General features: G+C 39.0%; 1 protein-coding gene and 1 long non-coding RNA gene across 7 annotated transcripts in view; one reads left to right on the plus strand and one right to left on the minus strand.

Moving 5' to 3' along the window:
- The window catches only part of ITSN2 (intersectin 2), a 139,248-nt gene extending 129,785 nt beyond the window's left edge, over window positions 1-9,463 (minus strand). For all 6 annotated transcript variants that reach the window (XM_045549160.1, XM_045549159.1, XM_045549157.1 and 3 more), the window contains exon 1: window positions 9,017-9,463. The gene's annotated coding sequence lies outside the window, so the exon portion shown is untranslated. The remainder of the gene's footprint in view (window positions 1-9,016) is intronic.
- Window positions 9,091-10,992, plus strand: LOC123636667. Its single transcript, XR_006734631.1, has 3 exons — window positions 9,091-9,497; window positions 10,014-10,047; window positions 10,816-10,992. It is a non-coding gene; the product is annotated as an uncharacterized LOC123636667 (long non-coding RNA).
- The last annotated feature ends 11,322 nt before the right edge of the window (window positions 10,993-22,314 follow it).

The following is a 22,314-nucleotide window of genomic DNA, read 5'->3' on the forward strand; positions in this document are numbered from 1 at the left end:
CATTTAAAATTTGTTATGACATAAATGTGTATATTTATCATTATGAAACTAATTATAGCAGCCAACAATCATTGACTACTAAGTGCCAAGCCCTATACTACAGGTCTTTTCATGTTATCACAGTTATCTTGCTATCATTGATATCATCATTAGGCCCCTTCTAAAAGGGTCTGAGGTCCAGGCCCCATCACCAACTGTGGGACTAGCCCAAGACAAATCACACTTTAAATGAGGTTTCACTAAACATTTTCACAGGTCCCTTGGGAATGGCAAAAACAAATTTTGAAATTGAATTTTAATTATTTCAAAAAAGAAGTCCAGGTGAAGTCGTTCACACCTGTAATCCTAGCACTTTGGGAGGCTAAGGCAGAAGGATCACTTGAGACCAGGAGTTTGAGACCAGCCTGGGCAACATAGTGAGACCCTGTCTTTACAAGAAATAGAAAAATTAGCCAGGCCTGGTGGCATGCACCTATAGTCACAGTTGCTCAGGAGGCTGAGGCAGGAAGATCACTGGAATCCAGAAGTTTGAGGTTGCAGTGAACTATGATGATGCCACTGCACTCTAGCCCTGGCGACAGAGCAAGACCCTATCTAAAAAAAAAGAAAAAGAAAAAAGAAAAGAGAAGAAAGGTATAATGCCCCTGCCCTGCCCCCTCACTCCAAGAATAGCCCAGAACAGCAGCCTTAGCTAACCTAGGGCAAAAGACAGACCTGATTATTATTGTTACATTTATTGAGAATCACTTATGAGATGGTAACACTAAATATACATTATCTCTTCATCCTCATAACAACCATATGGATAAATATTATGAAATCTCCACTTTTTAAAGAAGAGATTGTTAAACTCACAAAGCTAATAAAAGGCTGAGCTGGAACTAAAATCCCAATGAGACAGCAAAACCTATGTTTCTAACTAAAATGTTGTATTGTAAAATATGTACAACAATATATATGTAAAAACAAACAAAAGAAAACGAGACACCAAATTGTGGTTGTCACTGATTGGTGGACTTGGAATTACATTCTCCTACATTTTTTCTATTTTCTACTTTTATTTCTATTTTATTGCCTGCCCATCAATTCACCAAACTTCCCTGAGCAATTCAGAATTTTAGCAAGATTATGTCAGAACCCTCTAACTTCTCCCATCACATTAGTAAAACAGGGAAGTCAGAAGAGAAATTTAACACTGTTTTATAGGACAAGACATACAGAAGCTAGACGAGTCAAATATTCTGAATAGTATAAAATGGTATACTAGGGTAAAAGAGATTTATTTCATCAGGCTTTCCCAGAGGCAAGGTTAATAATCCCCAAAATCATTCTAAATAATTTGCTGTTTCCAGAATAGGAAATTTCCACATCTGTTTCCACCCAATTTAATTCTCTGGGCCTCTTCCCTCTCTCCCTTCTTCTCTATGGTCCTTCAAAGCCCAGTTCCAAGGTTATTTCCTCAGTGTACATTTCTCTACTTTATGTACCTGGAAGGTTGATTCACTTCTTGACCTCACCAATATCACCAAGAGCACCTTTAATTCTAATCAACAAATATTTATTGAGTCAACAAATGTATAAGAGTAGGAAATACAAAGGGGAATAAGACCAAAAATTAGAATTCCATATAAGTGCTACAGGTATAAAGAAAGGACAGAATATAAGCACCTGACTTTGCCTCAGGGAACTAGAAAGTTATTAGATGAGCAATTCAAGGGAAGATGACTCCTAAACTGAGTAATGAAGGACTAAACAATAAATATCAAACTGCAGGTTACCAGGAGAAAAGAGATTTTTAGGAATTAGGTACAAAAATGAGCAAAGGCACAGAGAAAAAGCTGTTTGAGAACTGAAAAGACAATGTCAGAGTACTTTGTAAATGATATTAGCACCTACCTCATTGAGATGCTATAAAATTAAATGAGTTAATAAATGTAAAGCACTTAGAATATATTCTACATGGGAGTTACTATATAAATATTATCATTATCATTTTTAAAAATCCATAAACTAAGAAAAAAACTTGGAAAAAAATGTACGCCTATACGGCAAAGAGTTACTATTCTTAATATATGAAGAATTCTTAGCCTGGGTGTGGTGGCTAATACCTATAATCCTAACACTCTGGGAGGCCAAGGCAGGAGGATCGCCTGAACTCAGGAATTTGAGACCAGCCTGAGTAAGACCCCATCTCTACTAAAAATAGAAAAATTAGCTGGGTGTGGTGGCACATTCCTGTAGTCCCAGCTACTCAGGAGGCTGAGGCAGGAGGACGGCCTGAGCCCAGGAGTTAGAGGTTGCTGTGAGGTAGACTGACGCCACCACACTCCAGCCCGGGCAACAGAATGAGACTCTGTCTCAAAAAAAAAAAAAAAAGAAAAGAAAGAAAGAATTATAAACAAGAGACGAGCATGCCAATAAAATGAGAAAAAGGCAGAGACCATTTCTCAAAGAAGAAAAACGAAAAATGTATAACCTATTAACACTCAGTGAGAAAAATTAAAACAAAGTTGTCTTTCTTAAATTAGCAGATTTTTTTTTAAATGCCAGTGTTTCCAAGGATATGGGGAAACAGAACTGATTTCACTTGGTAGGAGGAGTATACTTTGGTATTGATGAATTTTTCTGGTAGACAACTTGGCAATATGTTTACATGGGCCATAGGAAGTACTTACACCTTTTGATCTAACAATTCTTCTACTAGAAACTTATTCTGAGGAAATAATCATAGACATGAACACAAACACAGCTACCAGAATGTAAACTGTGGCATAATGTAGAAAAACAAAAAAAATTATAAACTACTTTAATGTTAGAGAAGCAACATAAGATAATGATATGAGCATAGGATCTAGAGTCAGACTAACTTTCTATCTTAGGTCTACCTACCCACTCACTAGCTGTGTGATCTTGGGCAAATTACTAAACCCTGTCCTTGTTCAATTTTCTCAACTATAAAATAAATAATAGAACAGCTGTTATAGAAAAGCTAAAGACTGAATGAGTTAAAATATATAAAGTGTCTCAAAAAGTAACTAGGTTATAGTAAATGCTCAATAAACATTAGACATCATTAAAATTCAGTACTAGAAGGGCAATATTATTTAGCTAATAAAATTATACTGTAGATAAATATAATAAAATAGAATCATGATTTGATAAATGTTAGTAACCTAAAAAGCAGGTTACATAGCACAGTAAATAATATAATTCCATTTTCTGTAAAGAAAAAGTTCGGGAATGAGATCTACCAAAATATTAACAATTGTTATCTCTGGGTAATATGATTATTAGGACTACTATGTTCTTTTTTTAAAAATTTCCTTATAGCTTTCCAGTTTTCTACAAGGAAAATATATTACTCATCACAATAAATATAGTATACATAAAAAGCCAACAGAATTGAAAAACAAACACAATATACTACTTTTAAGAAAAATCAAATCAAGGTATCCATTCTAAACCATTTGACAAATCTCTGCTCTAGGCTCAAGTTGTGGCTGGGGATTTTTTCTCTGGTTTAAGTGATTAGAAAATAGAAATATATAAGGATCTAGTATAAACAAAATGATAATACTAAAATGATAAACATTTACATTAAGTATGGTGTCTGAAATACTATTACATTTCTTACTTTACATTAAAGCTACCATTTACTTATAAAACATGCAGGATAATCCTCCAATCCTGAATTCCTTAATAATTCTGAATGAGGCACATTTACTTCTCTCAATTATCCTCCTAGCACACACATACACACACACACACACACTCACTCTCTCTCTCTCCTTACCCCCATTTCCTGCTATACTTTTTCCCATACCACTTAGCAAATTCTAACTTGTAGACATTTTATTGTCTCTCTTCCCCCTTCTTGCATACAAGTGCTACAAGGGCAGGGGGGTTGTGTATTATATTCACTGGTTATATCATCAGTGTTTGGACCATTTCCTGGCATGGAGGCACTCAATATTTGTTAAATTAAATAACAGGCTGGGCACGGTACCTCACGCCTGTAATCCTAGCACTCTGGAAGGCTGAGACTGGAGGATCGCTAAACGTCAGGAGTTCGAGATCAGCCTGAGCAACAGCAAAACCTCATCTCTACTAAAAATAGAAAGAAATTAGCTGGACAAGTAGAAATATATAGAAAAAACTAGCCGGGCATGGTGTCACATACCTGTAGCCCCAGCTACTCGGGAGACTGAGGCAGGAGGATTGCTGAAACCCAGGAGTTTGAGGTTGCTGTGAGCTAGGCACTCTAGCCTGGGCAACAGAGCGAGACTCTGTCTCCAAAAAAAATTAATTAATTAACAGAATGAAAGAATGAATTCCACACTGTGAATTATGGGTAGTTTCTGCTCGTTTCTACTTTTTAAAGATGAAAGATGGTGGTTGGGAATTTATAAAAGAAAGTTCAAGCAAATGGTAGAAAAGGGGTGACGGAGTCTTTTTGGTTTTTTCCGTGAAGCCCCTAGAAAGACAAAGATGAGGAAAAGTCAACCTAGTAAGGAAAGCAAGATCAAAGATGGGTTTAAGAGTGAGCTGCAGCATAAGATTTTTCAAGATAGGATTACTATGATGCTATATATAAACTATAAAATCCAGATATTAGAGAATAGTGCTCATAAAATGTTTGGGGCTACCTGTATCTAATCTAACTAGCTCTTTCCATCTCAATCATCCAAGTTACTTAGCTCTCTGGAACCAGTAGAACCCTGAATGTAGGAACCAGTATGTGGAAGAAGGAGGTAACAACTCCAAGACAGAATCGCTGGAATAAGGACCAGACACCAGAAGGGATGAGGAAAGGGCAGGGAAAACCTCCCAATATAGCTTGTCTCTGCAGCAAGACAAAATCAGTTTATAAGCATTTCACTAGAACTTTAGCAGAGGGAAAATATAAAATGATTCTAGTGAGGAGAAGGCTTCTCTTCTCCAACCACTTGAGTTTTCAGGACTTAATAAAAATGGTTGGAGAAAGAATGCTATACATGCATTCCCAGTCCACATCATTCTCAGCAAATTTCATTAATCTTTGAAGTTCTCATTTATATTCCTTAAAAAGTATTTCATGCTCACTAAAAAGTAACATTATATAAGTTGTGAAATTAACTTGACCTACTCAATTTTTATATTTAAGCAGTCATTCTTAAAAGTGCCACAAGGGCACATTAGATGGAACATTTAGGAAATACAAGTGGTAGGGTGGTGAGTAGAGTGTCCAAATACACCTATGTACTTAAGCAAAAACAAAATAATAAAGCAAAGATTTATCAATGTCCTCCTAATAGCCAGTGCAAACCCTATTGGCTCATTACCTATTTGGACCTCTGCACGTTGACATTATTCTTTCCCAAAATCAATGTCTCACTAGTCAAGTACTCTGCACACTGAAAAACAGAAGTAATTTAAACACCTAGATTTGAAGTCTTTGAAGTGATAACCCAAATCAGTAGTTTCTTTTGCCAGTATTTTCTATATTTGCTGTAGAGGATGCTTCTTCCCTGTAGGCTATGTATTTTTTCCCCTAAAATAAGGGGACTGAAAGGGCAGATTCTTTGTTGGGAGATGGGAGTGTGGTTCAGTTCTACTCTTATTTTTCAGCTTTCTTATATGGATTGTTTTGATAGTAAGATTAAAAATTAAGGGCAAAAAAAGCTAATTTCTTTTCCAGTCACTAGGTAAAACAACATCCAAAAACAGGACTAAACTAGGTTTACTTTGAAATTTCTCACTGAAGCAAAATGGAATAATAACAGTAACCTTTATTAGGCACTTATACTAAGCAACAGTCACTGTACTAGCACTTTATATTATATACAACACTATGAGATAGGTACTATTATTACCTCCATTTTACAGAGAAGCAAACAGAAGCTTAGAGAATTAACTTGCCCAAGGTCATACAGCTATTTGGTGCTGGAGGTGGGAGAAGGTCTAACTTGAGAGGCTACACTCTTATCCACTATAGTTATGATGAAAATAAATGAAAGTTTTATTAAAACCACATATAATTCATCTAAAATGAATATGCATTAGTGAAGAAAATGATCTAGAAAACATAAAACAGTTGGTTAAATAAAACAAGTGAAATGTCTACCATCTGGTAATAGACCCTTAAATGCCTATCATAATCACTGCTGAATAGCTCCACAGGTAAATAACTAAATCATTCAATGTCCTGATATAGCTGTGAAATTATTTTTTAAATGAATCTCTCAAAATAATACTATACATTCTACAAATGAAATATGCTGCCCTCTTAGAGTTGTAAAAATAAATTATTTCTTGATCTGTTCACTGTCCTAATTCTGCTCAGTTTCCTCCCTTCCTCCCCCACACTTCCTCCCTGCTTTCATAGCCTTTAAGACCAGTTCAGTTCCTCCTTCTAAAAAATACCTATATGCACATTTTACCCAAGAAAATTCTAACATGTCTCTGTACTCCATGGCTGTAGGATGGTACAAAGTCAAAAAATGAACTCAAGTAAAAAATACAGTTGATGCACCTTCAACTTTAGATCTATTCATTTACAGAATTAACTCTAAACATTCTTATTTTTCTACTTCACACTTGGAATCCTGCCTTTAACAATTAGCACACAAAAAAGTATGCCTTTCTTCAAAAATATTTTTCCACAAATAAGGAATTAAAAAACAAGACTCAAAAAAAAAAAAAAAAGGTAAATGCACTGCTAGATGGTAACAAACATATCACACTTTTAGTATGCACATCATTTCTGGAACTTGTTAATATAAATGTTTTACCAGTAGATATAGTATATAAAAATGCCAGTTACTTAATGGACTAATAATATGTACTTTCAGTAATTTACTCAAACATTTATTGAATGCTCATATAACTTTTTCTTTTAAATTTATGAACCAAGATGACTATATCAGATAAGACACAGGTGCTGAAGTTCAGAGGATCTTGGTTTGAAACCTGTCTCTTGTACTCAGAGACCTAGAGTAGTCAGTTAAACTCCAGGTTAAGATTTCATTGATCTATCTGATGGGAGGACAGTAACTATACTTAGGGTCTTGGTGAGCTCTAAATAATTACATAAAACACCTAGCACAGTACCTAACATGTAATAAGTGCTCGATAAACGATAACCATGGTAGATATATTTTAATACTGAAGAAATTATTTCAATCAGTATTGGAAACAGAAAAAAAAATACTGAAGAAAGTATAGGTGAAGGAGATAGCCAATAAATGTTCTTTTTGTCTTACTAGAAAGATGGAAATTTCTGAAACTCTATTATTGACACATTAAAACTAAAAATCCTAAGGTTATGTAAGAAAGTTCTCATTTTTTAAAAAGAGATCTATCACTATATAGGGTAAAATGACTAAAAAATAAAAACAGGGAAAAAACGTAAAATATTTTAAGCTGCTGAGTTTGGGTGATAGGTACATACTATTTTTGTGAAAATACAAATTTCTAAAACTATAAAGCCCATCCTCAGAATGTGCCTAACCCACTTCCTCATATTCAGGAGATATCAAGATTTTAGCCTTGAGATGTGTTGAACTAACAATGGTAACTCCCTGCTCAATAATTCAGTACAGGTTAAGTTTTCTCAGACCAATCTACCTTTCATTATAAAAGTAAGTAAAAGGAATAGTTATTAATGCATTAAAAGGGTAAAAAAATGCAAGCTTTTCAGCTGCTTATTAATATTGCACAAAACAGCAGCAATGCACATTTTCGACGTCCTTTAAAAATATAAAATACTTCCACTTTATTTACTTTTGAAATTACAAGGGAGTCACAGGCACAGCCAAAAAACGTAAAAGTGAGCATATAACCGTTTCTACTATCTTTAAATTTTGAAGGACATCATTATTAACTCGTGTAAAGGTTTTACGTGACGTTTCTAGGCAGCTTTTGGGCTTTATCACTGATCAACAATATAGCAAACCAGCACAGGGAGAAAAGCAATTAATTTTTTTTGAGAGGCTTAAGAAGCTTAACCTACAGAGCCTATGAACCTAAATGAAGCTGACTAAACACACAAAATTTCAAGTCACACCTTGCCTATCTCTGGGCAAGCAAGTAAACAACAGTAAAACAAACTAGAAGCATGTAGCAAAGCAATCATTTTCATCCTAACCTTAATTCCTACCGTAAAGTGGTTGACTCTATCAAAAAATATTCCCATTTCATTATTAATTCAAGTTTCAAAGAAGGCACAGTTGCTATTGGCAATCATTGAGCAACAAAGCACATGATTAATAAATTCAAATAGAGCATCTTTCTACAGAACGCAAAGCCATCTGCAGTTTCGGCCTCGGTTTATCCATTTACTATGCACATGCAGGCGTCTTTTTTTTTTTTTTTAATAAGCAATAGATTTTACTCTGGCTTCAGAGATTACATCTCTCCGTGCTTCCTGTATACCACGGAAGTCAATAACGCCAAAGTCAAATTTTAACATTTCTCAACTTTGGCTTAACGCAAGCCGTGGACACCAAGCATCCGCCCACTGTCCGCTCGTGACTTGGGCTACTTTGACGCACCTGGATGCGGCTCATCTGACATTCTGCACCAAGCATTAGCAACGAGGACAACCAACTCCCCGAAAATAAACTGGGTCCCCGAGGAAGCGTGCGGTGCCCTCTGAGCTGTCTTCTGCCCGCACCCCGAAAGCGAGGGGGCCACGCCACCCCGGGCCCTCGGCGGCGTCCGCCACCTGCCAGACGCGGACGCGGCCCTGGGCCCGGGCTCGGCCGCAGGGAAGGGGCAGCCGGTCCCCGGCCCCTCCTGGGCGTCTGCCCCGGCCCAGCGGCGGGGGCAGGAACCCGGCGCCGGAGGTTTCCGCCCGGCGCCGCCAAGCCCGCCAGGGGCCTAGCTCGGGAACCGCCCGGGCAGCCGAGGACCCGTCCCCGTCATCCGGGGCGCGCAGCCGCCTCAGCCCGGCCCGCCGAGCCTCCGGGCGGCTGGCGCGGCGGCGCCCGCACCTGCCCTGCACCCTGCTGCAGCCCGGGCAAGCGGCTTCACCCACCTGGCGCCCCCGCCGCGCCTCTCTCACGTCACAGCGCGACTCCGCGCTCCTCAGCACCGGCAGCGTGAGCGCGAGCAGGCGCCAGGAGACCCTGCTTGGCCGTCGCCGCCGCAGCCGGCTTGGTAGTCAGGCCGCCGCCAGCGAACCTGTTGCGTAGCCTGTCACGGCCGCTCGGGCTCCCGGGCGCCGCCTCAGCCCCACAACAACATGGCGGACGCGGCCTCCGCAGGAAGCCGGGGGGCGGGGAGGTAGGCGACGGGCCGGGCAGCTGACGGCCTGCCCGCTCGCTGCCGGGTACCGACTCACCACCCTCGGGAGCCCGAAACTGCCTGGCCGCAGTTCCTCGCCCCCGGAGTGCCGGAGCACTGAAGCCCTTGGGCTTGGTCCGAAGGCCTTCTCTCCCCTCGGGGAGGCCCTGAAGCACCAGACCTGACAGCCCTTCCTGGAGCTGCGAAGACCCACCTGGCTCCTCCTCCCTGAGGTGACATGCTGAAGCTGGGTGGTGCTTTTCCTGCCACAGCAGACCCCAGCGTTTTAGAAGGGGCCAAGCAGTGTCTGGCATGCCCCTGTTGCAACACACATGGGGCTGTCTCTAGAACCTTCTCACTCACCGAAAGTTTCTTCACTGATCTGGGGGCATGGATTCCCGGGGAATTGGGGAGTGGGAGGTGGAAAGGAGGTTGATCCCACTCTTGCTCATAGGTCTGTTACAGGCTTCTTGAACGCTTCTCAGGGACCTCTGAAGGACTTAACCATACGCAAAGGTCATCTATTCACCGTTCCTCATCCTCCATAACACACAAAAGGGGCCAACAAGAAAGCACCCTCTCTACCCCTATTCACACATTAGAACAACCCTACACACACTCACCCATCGAGAAGAAGACTATCTCTCCCCAGTGCTCATGCATGCAGAAGGTAAACATTCTTCCCCACCCCATAGCCTCGTGACAGGCGGAATTCAAACTAAGAATTTCTTTTTTTCCTTCTCTTCCAGCTCCTGGCCTCCTCATACAAGACCAGACTTGAACGTAAGTCGCCACCATATACCAAGGGTTTGGCTCCTCAAGGGAAAGACTTTCTTTTGATTGGGGTAAGGGTGGAGTCAGTGGTTCCTAATAAACATAACCAAAGACCCAAAATTTCTGTTGGTTTTTAGAAGCAGGGTTGGGAGACTGGTTCAGGGTCCAATACTCATATCCCCATGACTTCTGTTGGTACAGGAGAAATCTGTGCAGATCAAATGATCCCATGGCATCCTTTCATTCCTTACCTGTTGGGCAGGTGAAGGTTGCAAGGCTGGCTTGAGAGGGATGACCCCAAAGCCCAGGCCTATCTGAACTGGCCAGCCAACTCATGAGGAATTTAGCAAACATCAGTGATGATAAACAGGCTTTTCCCGCTCTCACACTCAGTGTTTTTCCGAACTCTTCGATTAGAACCTGACCAAGACCTGACAGACAGGTCCTGAGCTTCAGTGACACTGAGAGGCCTGACTCCTGTGCATCAGTCTAGGAAGTCTCTCACTTGCTGAGGACTAATCTGTCCCCATATTCAAACAAACCACCCTAAGGATAGCACTCTTGAGCACATGATCTCATTCCCATTGCAGACTTTACCAATTAATTGTAGTGCTCCCTTTTGGAGCCCATATACAAAAATAGAAGCTTCAGAATCCTTCTCAACATAGCGCTCCAGAGAGTTGGCCTATAAGGTAAAACCTATTTTTTATTCCTACTAGGCAGATAGCTAATCTCCATTTCTTTCCCATCATTTGATCAGTGTCATTTGTGTTTCAGGATTCTGGAGCTGGTGCAATTCATCCTGAGTGCTCATTCTTTCTGAAGGAGGTACCAAATCTTTGCCAGGACAAAAATGAAATTCACAGAAAGAGATGTTTACAAAGGAATAGAGAAAAAAGCATTGAGAAGTCTCCCTAAAATAAACCAAAAAGCTAACAACCTCTGATGGAAATTGGGGATCTGAATACATGCCTACAGTACTCCAAGCACTAAAACAACTATATCCTAGGGTTCCATTCAGAACTTTGAGGCCAGTTTGTCCATCCTATCCTATTCTGTCACAGCCCAAAATACAAGAACCTCCAGTTGTCTATCCTATCTCACACATACCTCCCACCCTATGTAATTCAGGGGATAAATTGGGGCAATATTTAGCATTTGGTGGTTAGATATAGGTAATAAGAGAGAAAAAGGAGTAAAGGATTCTCAGGTTTCTAAGTAGGACTAGGCAATGGTAGTTCCATTATATTCAACAAAATAAAGAATGGAATATAGGAAGGAAGCACAGACCTTGGAAGTGGCCAAAGAAACGTTTTCCTTGCTTGTCTTGCTGCTTCTAAATCCATGTTTTCCGCTCACATGCAAAATTCCCTTCTCCTTTGAGGCTTACACCCAGCCTCTATCCTCATCCTTATCATTTACCAACTTCCAGGGTGCTCCAAATGTTCAAGAATTTCAGCACCTGGAGCAGTCAGTACACTCCACCCAGTAGCCACATCATCCTTAGTGTCTTTCAATATTCATGATTCACATAGGTGATGCATCTACCATCCCAGTTCCTCGACCTTTTCTTATAGGGCAGGCCTTGGATCTGTATCTGTAAATTTCTTCCTTAGTATTTCCCAAATCTCACCACCTCTTGTTTACTTGCAGCACCAGCAGGAGATCAAATACCTGGAGGAGCTAGGTCCTACCGAAGACATAGAGGCATTTTTGCCAATTCTATAGAAGATTAGTAATTAGTGTAGAGTGAGAAGGTTAGGCAGTCATGGAAGGACTAGATATGTTACATTTCTCTTTCCCTAGTTCTGCCACAATCCAGGATAGATTCTTAAGCTTGTTCCTAGTAACCTAGCTTTTACCATGGGAGCATTTAGTCTCAATGTTTTCCTTCCATGCATTGATCCTCCTCCTCAACAATATATTTCTTATGTTCTATCAATCTTTCCTTATGTTAGTTTTCAAAGGTTCCATCCTTTACCCCATTCCTACCAAGTCTACTCTCAAAACAAACCTGCAGTTGTGGGAAGAGGCTGGAATAGATAGAAAAAGCAGTTCCAGACTCCAAGCATCCCGTAAGATAAATACATTACCATATAGAGTAGGAAAGCTGTGAGAACTTGGAGCTCATATTTCACGTACTACTTTTACCAGTAATAGATCCCCCAAGATAATGCTATAACTTTAGTTTTAAATAAATAATTCATAAAAAGATTAAGAGGATACAGGCAACAAAAGTAGTCTCGGTTTATCTAGATATTTAACATTTCTGGTGTTCTTCATTCTTTCCTGAGGATAAGAGTTTCTGTCTGATAAAATTTCCCTTTTGCTTAAAGAATTTTCTTTAGTGTTTCTTGTAGTGCAGGTCTGTTGGCCACAAATTCTCTTAATTTATCTGAAAATATTCTTATTTTGCTTTCATATTTGAATGATATTTCCACTGGAGAGAGAATTCTGGGCTGACAGGTGTTACTTTTTTTTTTTTCATCTTTTCAGCATTGTAAAGATGTTTATCCGTTCTCTTCTGGCCTCATAGTTTCTGTAGAGAAGTCAGCTACTGATCAGATCATTGTTCCTTGACATATAATATATCATATGTCTTTTGCCACTTTCAAAATTTGCTCTTTTTCCTTGGCTTCTGTAATTTGACTGTGATGTGCATTGACATAGACTTTTTTGGAACCAGCATGGTAGCTCACACCTATAGGCCCAGCTAGGAGGCTAAGGTGGCAGGATCACTCAAGCCCAGGAGTTTGAGGCTACAGTGAGCTATGATTGTGCCATTGCACTCCAGCCTAGGCAACAGAGAAGACCCTGTCTCTAAAAAAAAATTAAAAATAGATCAAAAACATAGACTTTTTTGTGTTTATTCTGCTTGTTCATTTAGAGTCTTGTATCTGCAAATTTCTGTCTTTCATCAAATTAAAATCTCAGTCATTATTTCTTCAAGTACTTTTTACTGCCCCATTCTATCTCTTATCTCCTGGTATTCCAATTATTATACATGTATATTTGACCATGTGATGTTATCTGTGGTTCATATTAGATGTGCTCCAACAGTGTAGCAGTGTCCTGCTGTGGAATACCAGAAAACCTGCCTCTTCTCTCCCTGATCCACAGGGCATCTGGAAATAGGAGTAATGAGAGGTGAGAATATGCTGCTGCTTTTTGTTTTTTTTGTTTTTGAGACAGGGTCTCACTGTGTTACCCAGAGTGCTGTGGCGTCATCATAGCTCACTGCAATCTCAAACTCCTGGGATCAAGCGGTCCTCCTGCCTCAGCCTCCCGAGCAGTTGGGACTACAGGAGCTCAACATCACATTCAGCTAATCTTTTTATTTTTTTTTAGAGACAGGATCTTGCTGTTGCTCAGGCTGGTCTCAAACTCCTGGCCTCAAATGATCCTCCTGCTTTGGCCTCCCAAAGTGCTAGGATTACAGGCATGAGCCACTGTGCCTGGTCTGGCATATGCTTCTTTCAAAGCTGTGCTCCTTTTACCTTACATCTTTGGTAGGAGTTAGTCTTCCTCTACTGTAAGGGACTGTGCTTTCTAGCCAAAGTGTCTCCTCTAAGTCTCCTGTGGAACAAAACACAACCTCACAATCTCTCTGTACCATTCCTAAATACACACACACACACACACACACACACACACACACACTTATATACTATCACATTGATTCTATTCCTTCTGAGAAATGGAAAGTGAAACTCAGACAAAAGCATAAATGACTCACAGTATTCTTTTGTGCATAAAGAACTAGAGTCAAAGTCAATCTGGGAAACCTGGCTGAGGCTGCCCTAGTATTTGATCATAACAGCAGATGAAAAGTAGGCTAGTATGGGGGGTTCAGGGTTCAGGAAAAGGCCTAGGGCTTCATTCAACATGTATTTATCAATGCATTAATTGGATATTTGTTTTCATTCAGTAAATAGTCATTAAGAACCCACCTACCATGCTGGAGCTACAGGAAACAAGGAGTTAGCAAGGAATTAGCACTGGTGGAAAGCAGTGGAGATTCACCATTCAGCTCAAAGATATGGTCAATGGGACAAATGTGGTTCTTGGCTCTTTTTTAGCCTTTTTTTTTTTTTTTTTTTTGAGACAGGGTCTCACTCTGTCGCCCGGGCTAGAGTGAGTGCCGTGGAATCAGCCTAGCTCACAGCAACCTCAAACTCCTGGACTCAATCCTTCTACCTCAGCCTCCCAAGTAGCTGGGACTACAGGCATGCGCCACCATGCCCGGCTAAATTTTTTCTCTATATATTTTTAGTTGTTCAGCTAATTTCTTTCTATTTTTTTTTCTTTTTTTAGTAGAAATGGGGTCTCACTCTTGCTCAGGCTGGTCTCGAACTCCTGAGCTCAAAGGATCCACCCGCCTCGGCCTCCCAGAGTGCTAGGATTACAGGCGTGAGCCACTGCTCCCGGCCTTTTTTAGCTTTTTGACTTCACAGACCCTGTTCTGATTCACCTGAGGAACAGAGAAGTGTTAACAGCAGTGACTTAAAGGGAAAGAAGAGAGAAGGGAAATTCCCAACTCTAGCGTGGAAGGAAGGCGTGTTCTCATTATTGGGCCACTTGTGTTATGCATAACTTGAGACTCTGGCTTGAGGCCTACTGGTACCGGAAAGGCAGTACCAGGCAAACTGAAGGGGGAAGTTAGCCCAGACCTGGCCCTGGGCCAGCACTGCAGGGTGGTGCCAAAGGCCAGACTGGGGCGAGGCCCTGGACAGAACATGCTCATTCATGACTGAAGCACCAGGGGCTTCCAGTCTGGCAGGTGTAGCTCAGCAAAAGGGAATCCAGTCTGTGTTCAAGAGTCAGAAATGCTTCCTGTCTGGCAGATATGCCCAGCTGTCTGCTAATTTCGTTGTTGCTGTCTGCAGCACAAACCTGGAATGATACCAGTTCTCTACTTGTAGTAACTTAACTAACATTGATGTAGCATTTTGCACTTGACGGAGTACTTTTATTATTTCATTTAATCCTCATAACAATCCTGGGAATTAGAGTAAAGTTCTATTTATGATTGTCTAACCTTGGCTGATATAAAGAAGGAGGAATAAAATCAGGCTTCAGCTTTGTGTCTGGGGAATTTTCCCAAGCCTAGTTTTGATTCTCTTTTACCCTTTTAAGTAGAGAAACACAGGCCATGTTCTTCTGGGTTTAGATAGCAACAATGTTTTAGTTTAAAATAAACAGTGGATCAGATCATTTTGTACAGCTTGGCCACGTCTGGCCAAACATTTTTATTTCTAGTATTGCCATTTTCTTCTCCCTAAGCAAGATAATGTCTTGAGCCAATGAAATTTAAGAAAGATAACTGTCCCTACCCCATCCTAGGGAAAGAGACACGGAGTAGCTGCCCTTGCCCTGGCGCCAGGGAATAAAATGATATAGGAGGGTAAACCACAACCAAATATGAGGCCACATTTTGATAGTTTAAAGGATATGCTTGAAACTTGCCCTGTCTTGACTTCCCTTATGAAAACTAGACGAACATCTAAAACTTAGAGCTATGAAGTCACTGCCCAGCAGGGCGAGCATCTTCAAACTGGTCAACATCCTCATCTGCCCTTTAGAGGAATGACCAAATCTAGAGAGTTTTCTACCTTGGAGAAACCTCAGGTGGAGATTAGAATTTGGGTACTTGGCACTATTTGCAATTTGTGTTTTTTTCTTTTTGTGTTGCATGTATCCAATAAATACACTTATTTCCTTTTCTAGTACCTACAGTTTAAGAGTACTTAATTCAATAGGACCATGTAGGAGGGCAAGAAAGAACAAAAATAGATTGCCTTCAAATTAATTCACTTAATTTTAATTCAGAAGCCATTCCTCAACAGGTGGATAGTTTTGGCTATTTTTATAAATAGAAAACCTGAATGTCAAAGAGACTCCATCACTTGAACAAAGCCATTCAGCCATAAGTTCTGAGAATGGCTAGTATCCAGTTCTCCTGACACTTAATCACTGTCACCACTGTTTGCTGAATGTGCCAGGCACTCATATTATCTCTAATCCTTACAATAACACTTATGGCAGGTATTATTAATCTTATTTAACAGACAAATAAACTGAAATCTAGAGAATTTGAATAATTTTTCCATAGTCACATGTTTAGGAAGTGGAAGAGCTAGGATTTAATTTCTCATTTTCATGGGTTTAAAGTGCATGCTCTTTCTACTCTGCAATACTTCCGCTCACTACATTACAGCTCGTCAATAATTTCTTTCTCTGGTTTTGTATTAAATGTCCATGAGTAAGAATGTCCAAAATAATTTATCTTGAAAAACAGTTATCTAAAATATGAAGATGCAAATGTTAGTTCAAGTTCCACCTTGTACTCAGGCACTCTGTGTGATGTTCCTGGATTTTGTAATTCCTCCTTCTCCTGACAGGGCTCTGCATTCTTTATGTTGGCCATGGATTTCCAGGATGTGTCTTATATGATCTTCTTAGATTCCTTTAAGAGTCAGTCATTTAAATAAAATAACTCTTTAGAAAAAAAAAAGATCCTTGTCCCAAACCCAGGACCTCAACAACAACCAAAAAAAAGTAGAAAGAAAAGAAAAAAAGGATCCACCTCAGTCTGACCAATGTGAGGTTTAAAAACTCATTAAATGAACATCTTGCCATTCACAACCACCCACATTGACCCAAGGTAATTTAGTAAGGTCAGATTATTTAAAATAATTAGAAAAGCTTCATTATATTCCAAATAGGCAGTTTAAGGAAAATAAAATCTTCCTAATGTCTGTGTCTGATTTTCAATTCTGGGAAATGATCATATCTGATTACAGACCATTTTTTTCTTCTTTGAGATATAATTTGCAAGTAATTAAGCATACACATCGTAAATTTGCCAGTTCCTAGGTTTTTACAGAAGTAAAATCATACAGTATACAGTTGTCTCTTGGTTTTCATGGTGGATTGGGTCCAGGACTCCCCATAGAAACCAAAATCTGCTGATGCTCAAGTCCCTTATGTAAAATAGTATAGTATTTGCATATAACCTACATTCTCCCGTATCTTTAAATCATCTCTAGATTATGTATGATATATAGCACCATGTCAATTCTATGTAAATAGGTTTTATACTGTATTATTTATGGACTAATGACAAGCAAAAAAAAATACAGACTTTTTTTTTTCCTCAAATATTTTCAACCCATGATGGGTTGAATCCATGAATGTGAAACGCGTGGACATGGAGGGCTGACTGTATGTCCATTTATGTCTTTTGTACAACATTGTATCAAGTCCATTTTGAAGCAACAATTTTCATCACACTTTGAAATAGTCTTGCTAGAATTTACTCATTTGTAGGAGGAGAAATTTTTTAATATTTCAGACTAAGTCATATTTAAAAGATTGTTTATTGAGAGGTTGTCTGTTATCTCATTTTCATCAGAAGTATTTAATGAAAATTTTGTGTAAATGTCATCCATTCATCCATCTATCTGTCCATCCCTCACTTTGTTCCAAAACTAATTTCAAGTTCAATTACTATATTAAAAATTTTCAATTTTGTATTCTGGAAAAATGCCAGCATTGTTTTGATACTCAAGAAATTGTTGACCAATCTACTCATATCCAGCAAACCTAACTATCTTCAATGTTCTTTTTTCTAAAGTTCACTTTTTTCTTCAGAAAAAAAGGATTGTTTTTATTAGCCAAACAAGATTATAGCAATAATTCTAAATAAGTTCAGGATTATATCTAGATTCTAAATAATGCAGTCACACCATTACAACCAACCACACTTCTTTCATTTTTCTTCTAGGACTTATGTACATGAATATATATTTATTATTTGACTGTAATTATAGTGTAATATAATTTTGTTTTCAGCTTTTTCCACTTAACATTATGTCATAAGCATTTTTAAATGACAGTATATTTTCTGTATTTTCCACATTCTTACAAAGGTATCTCTTGAATGGAGTGCCATAATTTACTTAATGACTCTTCCTGTTATTGGCTGATTCTAATTTTTTATTATATTAATAAAAAACAAACATTCATTTATAAACCCCTAAACATACATAAATAATAAACATTTCACAATAAACATTCTCATATGTATTTTTTCCCTTCCTTTGGTGTTCCATCCTTTGCATTAATTCTCAGAACTTTAATTATTGTGTGAAAATGATTATTGGTAGTTTCTATAAAAACATATTAATTTTGTCTGCCATAGCAGTATAGGAGTATGCAATTTCCACTACACTCACTTCAAAACTATATTTCATTACATTTAAATTTTTTAGTTACTAGGCAAAATGATTTTTTAATTTGTTTTTCTTCTATCATGATAGTCAGCATTTTTATTACTTTTATTAATTAAAAATGAATTTTTTCTTCCATGAACTATTCACATTCTCTCTCTGCTATGGTCTCAATGTTGTGTACCCCCAAAATTCATATGTTCAAATCCTAGCCCCCCATGATAGTATTAGGAGGTGAGGCCTTTGAGAGGTGATTAAGTTCACCTAATCAATACTGGGATTAGTGCCCTTATAAAAGAGACCTCAGAAAACTACATTGCCCCTTCCACCGTATGAAGACACAGCTGGCAGGCAACCATTTATGAAACATAAAGCAGGTCCTCACCAGACACTGAATTTGCTGGTGCCTTGATCTTGGAATCTTGGGCTTCCCAACCTCCAGAACTCTGAGAAATTTCTGTTGTTTATAGGCTACCCAGTTTATAGTATTTTGTTATAGCAGTGTGAACAGATTTGTGTATGTCCATTTATGTATTATGGTATTCTTATTTCATCAATTCATACGAATTCTTTATGTGATATATTCAAAAGAGCGTTGTTTTAAAATCATCATTTGGTCCATTTAGTCATTGTCTCATTGGACAACAGATTGTTTTATTCTCTACTTACCAGAAAACATAAATTGATTCCCGTTTTTTTAGAGACAAGGTCTCACTCTGTAGTGTAGCACAGGCTAGAGTGCAGTGGCACAGTCATAGCTCACCACAGCCTCAAACTCCTGGGCTTACTCAAGCAATCCTCCCACCTCAACCTCCCGAGTAGCTGGGACTACAGGAGTGAGCCATCATGCCTGGTAGATTAAGTCTTATTTATCTTTTGATATTCATTTGCTCATCAAAAATTTTATGTGTGCCTTTCATACGTCCAATACTATGCTAAACGAAGAGGATATAGCAGTAAACAAGATAGCATGGTTCACAGTGACAGACTTAAAAAATTAAAAAAAAAGAAAGAAAGAAAAGAAAAGAAAAAAGATAGCATGGTGCCTGGCCCCATTAGATGTTCAATAAATATCACTGGATGCTGAAAAAAAATTAATATTATGACAGAAGATAATGCCATCTACATTTTAGCAAGGTTTGTAATTCTCTGGAGCCCTTGAGGTGGTTCCTAAGATTCTCCTACCTGATCATTATAGTCAGGTGATTCTTTTCTAAGTTCTGTCTAGTTTCTTTTTTTTCTAAGATGTAAGTACTAATAATAGTGCTCCTTTGTGAAAGTATTGCTACTTTGTATGACCTGTTTGAACACAAGCTGGTGGTGGTATCCTGGGAGAGGCCCAGTTTGGCCTTTCTTTCTTTCTTTTTTTTTTTTTTTACAGGATCTACTTCTGTCACCCAGGCTAAAGTGCAGTGGCATCATCATAGCTCGCTGCAGCAACCTCAAACTCCTGGGCTCAAGAAATCCTCCTGCCTCAGCCTCCTGAGTAGCTACTGCACCCAGCTAATTTTTTCTATCTTTGGTCTTGGTCTTGCTCAGGCTGGTCTCAAACTCCTGACCTCAAGCGATCCTCCCACTTTGGCCTCCCAGAGTGCTAGGATTACTAGTGTAAGCCACAGCACCCAGCCTCAGTTTGTATTCATTGTATAATACACTATGTGATAGAACTCTTAAAACATAATAAAAACCTCTATTCTTATTATTTTAGATTCAACATTTTTCTAAAGTTTTTTGATTCATTCAAAATAAAGTTATGCTGGGCAAAGATATTTATCAAAGTCTTTCAGAGAGCAGCTTCTTCAGTGAAATCTGCTGAACAAAGCTTCCTGAAGCCAAATGCTTACCATGGTGAGATTTTTTTTTTTCATGTATTTCAAAAGGAATTAGCCCCACTCCTCATTTCAATAATGAAGGCAAGTGCTTTTCTTAGGTCTTTGTATAGGGAAACATAAAACTCTCAATTCCATGTCTGACTGAGCAGGTATTTGTAACAGTTAAGTTGCTTGGTTGGAAGTAACAGGGATCAACTCAAGGGGCTTAAGCAAAAAAAGAAGTAATTAATTATATATAAGGTTATAGGAGTGTGCCAGTGTTGCCAAGGATGGGAATGGAGCCAGGCAAAATGGAATTAGGGACTGAACACCCTTTGTCTCTCACCTCTGCACTTGTGCTTCATTCTCTCTCTATGGAAAGAGGGTGGGATAAAGAGTGGAGTACAGAGAATTTTTAGGGCAGTGAAACTACTTGTGTGACACTATAATGGTGGATACATGTCATTATAAAGTTGTACGAACCCACAGAAAGTACAACCCCCAGAGTGATCCCTAGTTTAATCTATGAAGTTTGAGTGATAATGATATGTCAATGCAAGTTCATCAATTGTAACCAGTATACCACTCTAGTGTGGGATGTTGATAATGGGAGAGGCTATGCATGTGTAGGGGAATGGAGTATGTAGGAAATCTTTGCACCGTCCATCCAATTTTGCTGTGAACCTAAAACTGCTCTAAAAAACAGTCTATTTTAAAAATATCTTTGCAGTATGCAACTATCTTTGAGACTATCGTTAAGATGGCTTGATATGTTTTAGTCTCCTAGATGCTTAGGGGGAATCTAGGTGATGTCAAAGGGCTTTATGTCGCTGTTTGATTTTATCATTTGGGAAAACAAGACAGAGTAACTGAAATTGTATTACAACTGTGGCATTCTCTTCTCAAGTTCAATGTTCTTTTCCTAGAACATCAGCAGTGGCACTGTCAGAAGATTAAAACAAAAAATACAAAATTCTACCCTCAAACCAACACATTCTGGTAAGAATTATGGTAACGTCTTAGGGATTTACAGAAAGGTCCTTGAATTTTATGCCTATCAAGTTTAGCCTTGCTTTTAATTTGATGCAGTATTTAGTCTAAATTGATTTGGTTTTGTAATTTACATGGTAAGCCTTGGGGCAGGGACCAGGTTTTGACATGTACTTATCAGCTTATACTGGAATCTCAATACTTAGAAAATAATAATTAATGGTTAGGTATTAGGTATTTGGCACAAAACCCTGACTCTAAATGTGATTAACTTTAAGAGCTATATTGGTGTCTGGTGAAAGTGAGATGTGAAAAGCTTTTCACGGCTTCTTAGAAAGGGTCAGGAATGTATCCTGTGGCTGAGAAATATTGAAGTTAAAATGCATAAATGTAATTGCCTGATGAACATGGCCATGATGCAGTTCTAATGTTAAAAACTGTAAAAATACTAGAATTGATATTACCAAAGTTAGACTAAGAGTTTAGGGGCCCTAAAAACTAAAGCACCCATGGATGAAATAAAAAACAAAAACAAAAAAACATGACATACACTAAACCTTAAAATGAATGTCAGGAAGTCTAATAAGTTCTGTGATTTTTTAAATATAATAATAATTTTGTGTGAGGACTATTCAACATCGTTATTTTTTGATGCTCAAATGTTGAATTATTTCCAAATAATTTTGCATGTGTGTGCGCGCGCGCGTGTGTGTGTGTGTGTGTGTGTGTGCGCGCGCACACGCACGTGCGTGCACATGCAGATATATGTGCTTAAGGTGTGTCTTTGCTTTGCCAGAACTGTAAGAATGTGCTTAGTTTGCCTTCCGGGTATGTCATCCACAGTGGGTACACCATGTTCTTCAGAACTCAGAATGTTGAGTGGACCATGTTTGGGGAGCTTCCAGATAGCTGAATAGCTAGAAGTTCATGGAGAGTGGTGCCCCTAGAGGGGGCACAAAAGCTCTATGCCCCTCCCACATGCCTTGCCTTATGCATCTCTTCTACCTGGCTACTCATCTATATCCTTTGTATTAATAATATCCTTTATAATAAATGGGCAAACGTATGTAAAGTGTTTTCCTGAGTTCTGTGAGCTGCTGTAGCAAATTAATTGAACTCAAGGAGGGGGTTATGGAAACTCTGATTTATAGCTGATTGGCCAAAAGTTCCAGAGGCCCAAACTTGCAACTGGCATCTGAAGAGGGAAGCAATCTCGTGGGACTGAGCCCTCAACCTGTGGGATC

This window comes from Lemur catta, chromosome 4 (genome assembly GCF_020740605.2).
Source record: "Lemur catta isolate mLemCat1 chromosome 4, mLemCat1.pri, whole genome shotgun sequence".
In the NCBI taxonomy this organism is placed as follows: Eukaryota; Metazoa; Chordata; class Mammalia; order Primates; family Lemuridae; genus Lemur; species Lemur catta.